We start from the raw sequence: 10709 nt of genomic DNA, 5'->3' as shown, positions 1-10709 counted from the left end.
CTCAACCAGCCGTCGCCCCTCTCTTCCATGTCCATGATATCAGATCTGCAAGACATGCCGTGCCAGGTAGCAAGTTGTTGCTCAACCACCTCGACTAGCTCCAGCTCCAGCGCCAGCTCAAGTGTCAACAATAGACAGTCTTGATAGGTATGACCTGGAATGGGGAAAAGCTGACAGCTTGCTGCCTATTCCTGGGTGTAGTAAACCCCCACCTGCAACAACTATCCAAGACCCCGCTGCACAGAGCTGTCCATTTTCAGCAAAATATTTGACAATGAAGTTTGGCAGCTCATGGTAGATTATACCAACTTGTACGCGGAGGTTTTTCGTACCGCTGAGCCAGACAAGCGCAAAGCTAAATGGACACCTCTGTCAGTCGGGGAGCTACAATGCTAGTTCGGAATGGTAATTGCAATGGGTAATTGCAATGGGGGATCACTAGATGTCCGAGAATAGATTATTACTGGCAACAGAAATACCCCACCACCTGCCAGATAGGAATACAAGCGGCCACGTCCAAAAATCGTTTTCAGGCCATATCAAGGTATCTTTAGCAATATTTATTCACCATATTTTGTTATTATAAGTCACTATGTCATTCTCCAGGTATTTCAAGATCTCGAACAGAACCCGGGAGCCGGCACGTGCGTCAGCAACTTATGACAAACTCTACAAAGTCAGAGAGTTTCATGACCTACTTACAACAAAACACCAGCCCCTATACAACATCGGCCCTCAAATTAACATCCACGAAGCCATGATTCACGTAAAATATTTTACTTGAATTTTTGTGTAATTCTCAGTTTATGAATAAATATTTGCGTTTAGTTCAAAGAGCGGATTGGCTTCCGTCGGTACATGAAAGATAAGCCAACAAAATGGGGCATGAAGGTTTGGACCCTCAGGGATGCCAGAACCGGCTACATCTACCGTAGTCTCGTATACACAGGAAAAAGCCTCACTGAGAGACAGCATGGTCTCCTCGGCAACCGGGTTGTCTGTGCACTGTCACGCAGTTTGAATATACATGTATTCATATTTACAAACAATTGTTTAACTAGCACATTCTCATTTCTTTATATACTGGTGTCCACCTGTACACCGACAACTTCTACAGCAACCGGAGTTATACCTGCATCTGCAAGAACGCAAGATCTTTTCTTGCGGAAACATCAGGCAAACAGAAAAGGGTTTTCGCGAGCCCTTCATATGACAAAAGCCAAGAATAATTGCACAGCAGTGGGGACAATTGAATGGACAGTCTCATCTCCACTACTGTGCGTTACATGGAAGAACCAACGATTGGCGAGAGTTATCTCCACTATCCATCCTCTCAAAGAAAACAACATCAGGTGTCAAGTGCGACGCAGCACAGGGCCTACTCCCACAATCTTGAATTGCCCTGTTGCAATACGAAATTATTATCTATATAAGAGAGGTGTGGATAGAGGAGATGAAATCGTCACTATCTACAATGCCGGCCGACGGACAAAAAGTGGAACAAAAAAATGGAATAAAAGAATGGTGGAAGCGAATTCTTCTAGCATGAAGTCGAATGGATGCTTCTCAATGCGCACATCATTTATAACAGCCAACAGCCATAAAGACAACTGTTTCTCACCTTCAAGTCAAAGCTCGTCGAAAAGCTAATCGACGGAAGGACTTATAAACGACAGATGGTACGTCCGAGAATACACCCCGTCCAAGAGCGACTAAATAAACTCCTAGGCCATAGCGTCCTATAGCCGAAACAGCGACGAGTCTGCAGAGTCAGCAGCGATGCGACAAAAAAAAAGCCAGAGAACTTGTTGGTAAAACCATGCGCGTAAAGCCGTACTGCGATGTTTGATATGTACATTTGTGTTGCACTCCGACTAGGGGTTGTTTTTACGTATACCATAACGAGAGGAATTATCGGGAGTACAATAGGAAATAGGGTAGCAATAAATTATGATCCTTGAATACATCAGGTATCGACAACTACATTCGTGTTGTACATTTCGGTCAAGACCTCATCTCCATCGTCATTGCTGTCAACTGTAACTAAGAACAGAAACAATTACTAATACAGCTACGCCTAGTCGTAGTGTTTGTAACTTACTAATACTAAACATATCACAGGGTTGTAGGCTGCTTTATGAATGGGAGGGTAAAACTTAGACTCACAAGCCAAGCCAAGTGTTACATCTAAAATGTATGTGAATGAAAGCGGTGTGGGTCTGCCAACATGCCACAACATGTTAAATGTTACGTTGTCGCGGTTACTAGATCATTCAGTCGGTAGACTGCCAAAATCTGAGCAATGTGAAACGGAAGAACGATCTCGCAAACTCCTTTATGACATTTTGCCGCACAAGGAAATAGCATTTTAAGTGTATTCAACGACACTTCAGGTACGTGCTATTGCTACTGATGGCCACCCTATATATGTTCTGAATAACAAGGGGGTACCCTAACACAGCGCGGATCGTTAGACACACCGTAAGAGGATTTCGTAAATTTGGGAGTAGTTAAAAACAACAAATGGCAGAACAAGAGCTGCTGTATGGAGGACCAATGCATATCAACATTCACATGATAAACTAATATACAAAACAATGTGTGGCTGATGTAGTGTTTGTAGGACTTTTAAAAACTAGAGTTTTTTCTATAAAGTACTGTGCAGTTAGAGACTTCTTGCCGTTACCAGCAGACATTACTCCCAATGTCCTTGTAGACTTTTCTACTGTACACTGCGCAGAGGTATACATGGTGTTGCAAAATAAATACTATTCAAGATATCTGTAAAAGAAAATTCGATCGGTTATCTTATTGCGATATATTATGTGTTTAATAAGGGGTGGTCCCTGGCTGCTCCACATCAAAACACCGAATTTCGAGTTCTTCCAGAATGAGCTAAAAATGTGTCTAAAAATAAGCCTAGCTATTCGATAATGTTTACCTCGAAGCATTTCATGCAATCTTGATGCTGCGCAAAGTTACGGAAGGATTAGCCCCTCCCTCGGTAGACCACAACTGTAGTTGTGTGACACCCACCACGTGGAGACTACCGTGCGCATCTGCGCACGACTAACGGAGGAAAGCCAAAACAGGTCCTTATATACCCCAACCGTTAGGAAAGGCGTGGCCTAATCCCTTTGTTCTAATGGTCCAATCAGAGACGCGTTGTTGCTATGCAGAATAGACCAGTAGAAAACCGGTATGACTAGTCGCCATTTTGTCTCGAGCATGTTTTCTCGAAGGTCTTGCCGAGATAATACTGACGCTAGGCTTCTGGAACTGACTTGGTCAGTGCAGGCAACATCTGATGATGATGCCCCAGGACCATCTACCGCCGTCCGAGGTAAAACATTCAAATGCGACAGGTTTTTGCGTGCGAACAAACAGTGTTGTGTTACAGGTTCTTCGGCCCGTCGCCGTCGGCCTAGGAACGACGACGAAGAGTTTTTGGTGGAGGAGAGGGAGGTTACGGAGATGGATGTTATCGAGGGAGACGAAGAGTTAGAGGAAGCCACCACCCGTTCAACTTCCGGTGTCGCTACTGCTACCGGAAGTCGCAAAAGACGGAGGACTCGCACATCTGGTGCCGCTAGCGGCCAAGGACAACGTGCGGAGCAGCGACGTCAACTAGACGCACAGTTAGCGAGGGCTGTGAAAGTTGATACGGAGAACGGTTGGCGTACGATCCACCAGCCAACGTGCGTCTGGGAGTTTGACCAGCAGTCTGGACCCACAAAACAATTCAGGGGCGATGAAGGGGCTTTGCCGTAAGGTTTCTTGCGGTGATGGAATTTAAATTATGTGATTGGAATGTTGATAATTTTTTTTAGTTTTTTTTTCATTGTTTTTCACGGAGGGTGTGTGGGAGCTGTTGGTCAAAAACACCAATTTGTATGCCCTAAACTATCTAGATGAGCCAACTGAGGAAGACCATGCCCGACCATGGACAGACGTCACTGTCCCTGAGCTGAAGGCCTTCTTTGGTTGTCTCATCTACATGGGCATACAGGACCTACCTCGACTGGAGATGTACTGGTCGAAACAAGATTTTTATTTGCAATCTAAATTGGCAACTGTCTTCACTTTGGTCAGGTAGGTCAAGTGTTCACATTTCTTGATTTCAAAAGATATTTACAGAGTGTTATTACACAGATTCGAGCAAATCCTACGATTCTTGCACGTCTCTGACCCATACACAGAAATTCAACCCGGTCAGGAAGGGTACGATAAATTAGAAAAAGTTCGACCTCTCACTGATGCCTTGAAGAAATCATTTCAGGCAGAGTACTCCTTGCCCCGGGACATTGCTGTTGACGAGGCGATGATTCCCTTCAAGGGTCGAATCTCGTTCCGTCAGGTTTGCATAGAAAGTAAAATTTTGTGTGAAAATGTGTGTCAACCGGCTTGTCTGCATGTGTACAGTATATCAAGTCGAAGCCGCACAAGTACGGCATAAAAGTATTTGTCCTGTCATCCTCTAGTAATGGTTACGTGTATGATTTCAACGTTTATGTTGGTGAGTGGGTTTTGTTTTTATTCAAAATTAGTGGTCTTTCAATAGCTATGCTGCAGGAAAGGATACTAGTGTTGATGACGTGGTTGTTGCTGATGATGATGTTCCTGGTTTGGCAGATGATGATGGTGATGGCAGATGATGATGGTGATGACAGTAATGAAGATGATGATGGTGAATGAGTTTTATATTTCGGTGACAGGACTGACGGAACTGAAAATTATGATTTTGTAGGTGATGCCCCTGCTGCTGCTGGTGGCAGACGAAAGAAGTTTGGTTTGTGCTCACAGGCGGTAATCGATCTTGTGAGAAATTTGGCAGGTCTCGGGCATGTTGTTTATACTGACAATTTTTACACAAGCCCAGAGCTGTACCAATGGCTGCTCGATCGTCGAATTTATGCCTGTGGCACATGTAAACCAAGCCGGATCGGTTTCCCAAAACAACTTGCCCTCAAGTTCCACCCTCCTAAAGCTCGAGCTGAGAGGGGATATCACCGGTGGTTTGCCAAGGCTGACATGGTTGCATGTGTGTGGTTTGACAGGAGGTAGGTCCTTCTTATGTCAGCTGTTGGTAAATGTAACTGTATGGTAGTATTTCTGTGTAGATACGTCCATATGCTATCAACATACCACATTGCAGAATTAGGGGAGCTAACTAAACGCCCTATACCAAGAACAATACCATACTATCGTAAAGTCTGTCCATTGATTGTTGTAAGCCTTCCAACAAGTGATTTCTCGTCGACAACAGAGAAGAATGTTTCCAGTAATTATCACCTGTCAGCTTAACCTTCATTTAATTACTAGTTGGAAAGACGTTGCTAGAAACTGCGATGGTTTTGATTAGTGAATTTTCGTCAAGTTTGTCGACGTCTTTTAGCACAACTATAAGCACATGTGGCGACAGATCGGTTCTCGCCATGATTTGTTGGGTTGTTCTTTAAAACAAATGGACACACAGTTTTCCCCAAAAAAATAGTGCCCAAAATATTAGGTAGACGTCGTGTTTTATGAAAAATAAAACTTGAAACTTGTTTGCAGATAACTATTTGTTCAAGAATTGAGCGCATTCGAGTGGCGCGAAGTATGAATTTCCATAAAGAAGATCTAGTCTGGGCGAAGATGAGGGGATACCCTCATTGGCCAGCTTTCATTCTACAGCTCAAAGCCTTGTAGACTTTAATGTAGACTTTAATGTCTACTATGGGTCCACAGGCGACAAACCAGAACATGGCCTTACTACGGATGCCGTGTTACAGTTGATTGATCCAGGATCGGGATTAAAGTTGGATGCAGGTTATCAGCTTTGTGTTGAAATTACTATACATCACGTGTCCTTTCAGAGAAGCTCCTGGAAAAGAAGACTTTGACCTGTGGCACACTACAGATGCAACATCTGGCTTGGATGGTTCCAACTGTGCCATCTACGTAATCAGTTGTTCAAATGTAGCCGGAGGGATACCTCTAGGTATTGTTGTCACTTCAAGTGAGACTACCGTGACACTTTCAGTTGCTTTAAGTAAGCTACAATCAGTAATGCCAAAATGGGTATTTTACAACAACGGCAAACAAGGGCCTGACAGTTTTTGACTGACGATGCGTCTGCACTTCAAGAGGCAATAGCTGCTCAATGGCCTAAAGCTCGACGCCTTCTTTGCACATTTCATTTACTTCAGAGCATCTGGAGATGGCTGTGGAATGCAAAAAATAACATTCTGTTGCAAGACAGACAATCTATAATGAAAGCATTGGTATTTGCCAAATCTGAAGATGTCATAGACAAGTATGCAGAGGTAAAACTGTCAAACACATTTCAACAACATTCTCACTTTGCAAAATACTTTGATAGTATGTGGCAGCGTCGAAGAGAATGGGCAACCAGCTATCGGTTAGGACTTCTCACAAGAGGAAATAACACTAACAACTATGCCGAAGTAGGATTTCGTATTTTTAAGGATATCATTAGCCAGAGAACGAAAGCATTCAATTTGGTACAACTCTTTAAGTTCATTACAGTCAACCTAGAACAGTACTATGAACTACGACTACTAAATATAGGCCACAGTAGGTTTGACAGTCGGTTCGATTCTATGGCTAGGATGGAGAAAAGGTAGACAGCACTGCTATAACAGAGATAGATGAAACCTCAGGACTTTACTCAGTTCCAAGTGTTTCAAATCCTCAGCAGTTTCATACTGTGGACATTAAACTAGGTGTGTGTTCTTGTCCAAAGGGTATGAGCGGACGGCCTTGTCACCACCAAACAGCAATCGTCATGAAATATAAGCTGTCCACTATCAACTATATTCCATATTACTCAGCTTCAGCACGAAGACAGTTTGCAACAATTGCACGTGGAGATCAAGTTCAAAATGAGGAATTCTATGCAAGCCTCCATGAAAAGGACACACATTCATTATTAACAAGAGAGAGTCAATACTCTAAATCAGAATCAACAGATACTGTTTATGCTAGTCAGTTGCAAACTTCAAATGAAAACCAGGAACCCAGTTTTTTCTTGGACAGTGATTGTACTGACAACAGTGAACAGTGACATTATGTGTTTAACATGCAACAAAGCAGCTGCTACTTAATGTGCATGCTTAATAAAGAAACGTAAGCATTTGTAGACTAAAATAAACGTGCGTTCGGGAGGTACCAGTTCCATGTTTGTAGGGACCCGGGATCTCAAGACCTGGAAATTTTCCCACACAGCACGCGTTGCTTGAATAAACTTTAGTATGTGCAGGAATCCTGGGTCACAAGCAAGGACTAGGCACATCGGCATCAAATTTCGTTATGTACCAGATGCTGTAAAGAATAGAACTATTTTACTGACCTACTGACGAAATGATTGCTGACATGAACACGAAGCCTCTAAATCGCACCCGATTTGAGTTCCTGCGTAAAGCTATGGGTATGGTTTACAAGAATACTCAATCTTCAAATTAAGTGGGAGTGTTAAAACGGTATAGTAATTTAAGACGATTGAGTAGTAATTAGATAGTCTGTGTTTTGTTGTGTTATTGACACTGTAGACTGTAATGACTGTTACTAGTCATTCTAGTATGTAGAAAACCTTAGACGACGATGCGTCGCGTTGAATACACAAAGTCTTAAGAGTTCAGAATCTAACGAATCTAACAGACACAAAGAGCGATGGTGGTTATTCGAAAATTCGTTGCTAGAAACTGCGATGGTTTTGATTAGTGAATTTTCGTCAAGTCTGTCGACGTCTTTTAGCCCAACTATAAGCACATGTGGCGACAGATCGGTCCACGCCATGATTTGTTGGGTTGTTCTTTAAAACAAATGGACACACAGTTTCCCAAAAAAAATAGTGCCCAAAATATTAGGTAGACGTCGTGTTTTATGAAAAATAAAACTTGAAACTTGTTTGCAGATAACTATTTGTTCAAGAGGTCGGAGAGGGAGGTTCGGGCTTGCGTGCAAGTTCCTGTTGGAATGCATCAACGCTCGCAGCTCCTCAACGCATACGTTCTATATAAGAGCACGGTCAATCCAAGAGAGCCGTTAGTTACCCCACTTCAAATGCAAAATATTTGACAAGTTGATCAACGGTAGGACATACCGAGAGGAACGTGGACGTCCACCCCAGGTTCCACAAGAGAGACGTCTGTTGGCTACTCACCAACATCTAATCAGATACGAAGACAAAATAACCCGACACCTATGTAAGGTATGTACAAAGACACTACAATACACTACAATACAACAACATTCTGCACGACAAAAGCATCTAGAGTAAATACATATTGCAATACTTGTAAAGTTAGTCTATGCAATATGCCACAACGACAATGTTTTATAAGTATTTTATAAGTATCACACTAAAGAAGAATATTGAAAGACCAGTCAAAGCTCGCTAATCCGGACCTCGCTAATCCGAATGGCCTTGGCGCCGCGAATTTTTTTTGGGCCCGGTTATTTCAGGTCCCGGATAGATATCCCGGATATTCACGTGCTTGACTTAATAAGCACGTGTATGTGTTTGCAGCGAATACGGTGCCACTGATAGTTCTCTTGTTTTCAACCGTAGGTCATTTAATTGTTGAATATGAGTGCGCGCATTGAGGGAGAACACTAATCTGAAGGGACCCCAGTTTGGGAATTATTTGCAGCAGCTGCTGAACTCTGAGAGTCTACTATTACATATGTGGACTTCTTTGCGACAAAGAAAGAATTTCAAATTATGCAACACAAAAGAAATTCAAACAAATTGAAACCGGTACGTTTTAGTTCATAAATTGAATATTATTGTTCAAACAGTAAATTGGCAATATTGATATTACATATGATTGCAGTACGTACAGCGTACTAGCATGCACTGACACGAAAGACCCACTGAGCATGCATACTATAATACTTTGATTTATGTGCTGTTGTCAACGGTTCATCCTAATAATTTTGGAAATTGTTGTACACTATTTACAGGTCAAAATTGTCACTTGTCACATTCAATTTGTATTCCGTCACACCAAATTAGTTTGTAGTCAGATCAAATTTCCAAGTCATAAAATCAAATTTGTTTATGTCAGATCAAATTCATAATGTGTCAAAAAATCAAATTTTTTTTAACTTGTCAAACTAGCTTAGTTGTCTGTCAAATTAACTCTGGAGGGTGTCAATGCAAACTTACAAGTTACCTGCTATTACTTAGTAACTAGTAATCAAATTTGCAAGATGTTCACCTAAGATGTTAACCCGTAGGGTTAATGGCTATGAATTTCAGTGCTTTGACTTGGATTTCGTGCAAACTTAGTACGGTCAACATCTTATTTAAGCTTATTTCACAATATCTGTAGGACAGCAGTCTGGCAAATGCACCTTGCCACGCCTGCTGAAGCCAGAGTGCAGCCAGAGAAATGGTAGCCAGACAGAATAGGATTTATTCTATTTTGCTCGACAGCTGTCGAGTAGGTCCGGCAGGTCTCCAGCAGATATTGTGAACCAGGCTTTAGGTATTAGATTGGACACTTTTTGTATTTGATCTTAACTTTAAACTAATTTGATTCGGCACAATAGGAATGTAATGTGACAAGTGACAATTTTGAACTGTAAATGATGTGGATTAATCAGGTGTGATTGGTATTTTATATAAATTCTGATATTGGGAAAATTAATAAGAGTTAGAACATGGTTGGTGAGGCAATACTTTAAATATTGATCAGAGACGCGAGAGCTTTCTAACATAATTAGTCAAGGCTAATTGTCAAGGATAGCTCAAGTGGGTGAGGGTCAATATTTGTCTTGTTCATCAGACCATGTTTTGAGTACTTTGTTGCATGTTGCCCCCTTTTGTGTCACATTTCATTTACAAATATATTTTGAGCTGTAAGGCACTGAATGTGGATGGTTTTTTCACTTTGGGGAGGAAGAAGGGGGAGGTTACACATAGTTGTACTTGAGGTGTGATTGACGTGCGATTGATTTGTCAAATCCCCAAAGGAAGCTAGCCGTGCAGATTATTTACCAATTGCTGTACTATGCAATCCAAGCTACATCATTTTCACTTTGTTTAATTTCTTATTAATTAGTTGATGATGGAAAACAGTTTCATGATGCGTTTTCTCTTGGGAAATGTAGGATTTTTTATATCTGTATACTTGTAAGATAGAAACATAGGCCATGTTTCCACTAAGTGCACTTTAACTTAGCTTAGATGCGTTTATAAACTAAACAAGTTCAAGAAAGCGACTGTTTCCTCTTAGGAACTTGCACATCCGGGCTGTGCAAGACAAATAGTTTAGGAACACTTGTAGGCTGGTTTGAAGTATTGGCTGCTCTGTCGCAGAGTCAGAGCAACTGTTGGTTGTCACATGATAGTACTAGGAATTTGCATGACGATGACCAAGGACACCATCTTCTCCCTCTCTCTCCTTTAGTTAATTAACAACCCTTACATCTTTCAAGGTAATCCTATACCAGCAAAACAGTCAATATCATCAAACAGCATTGTCGAGAAGCCATCTAAGCAAGCGCGCTACTGTCACGACATAGTTCAATCTAAATCACTTTGCTAAACCTACTACAAAGTAGGTCTAGGAAAGCGGTTTAGGTTTAGAATATACCCTGGTAACTGGTTTAGTGCAGGTGGAAACATGTTAATCCCTAAACCAGTTTAGCTTAAACCACTCGTTAAACTGGTTTAAGTCCATAATTTTCTGTCACGA

Source organism: Corticium candelabrum, chromosome 3, assembly GCF_963422355.1.
Source record: "Corticium candelabrum chromosome 3, ooCorCand1.1, whole genome shotgun sequence".
Classification (NCBI taxonomy): Eukaryota; Metazoa; Porifera; class Homoscleromorpha; order Homosclerophorida; family Plakinidae; genus Corticium; species Corticium candelabrum.
The sequence above is the reverse complement of the archived record's forward strand: the minus strand, read 5'-3'. Positions refer to the sequence as shown.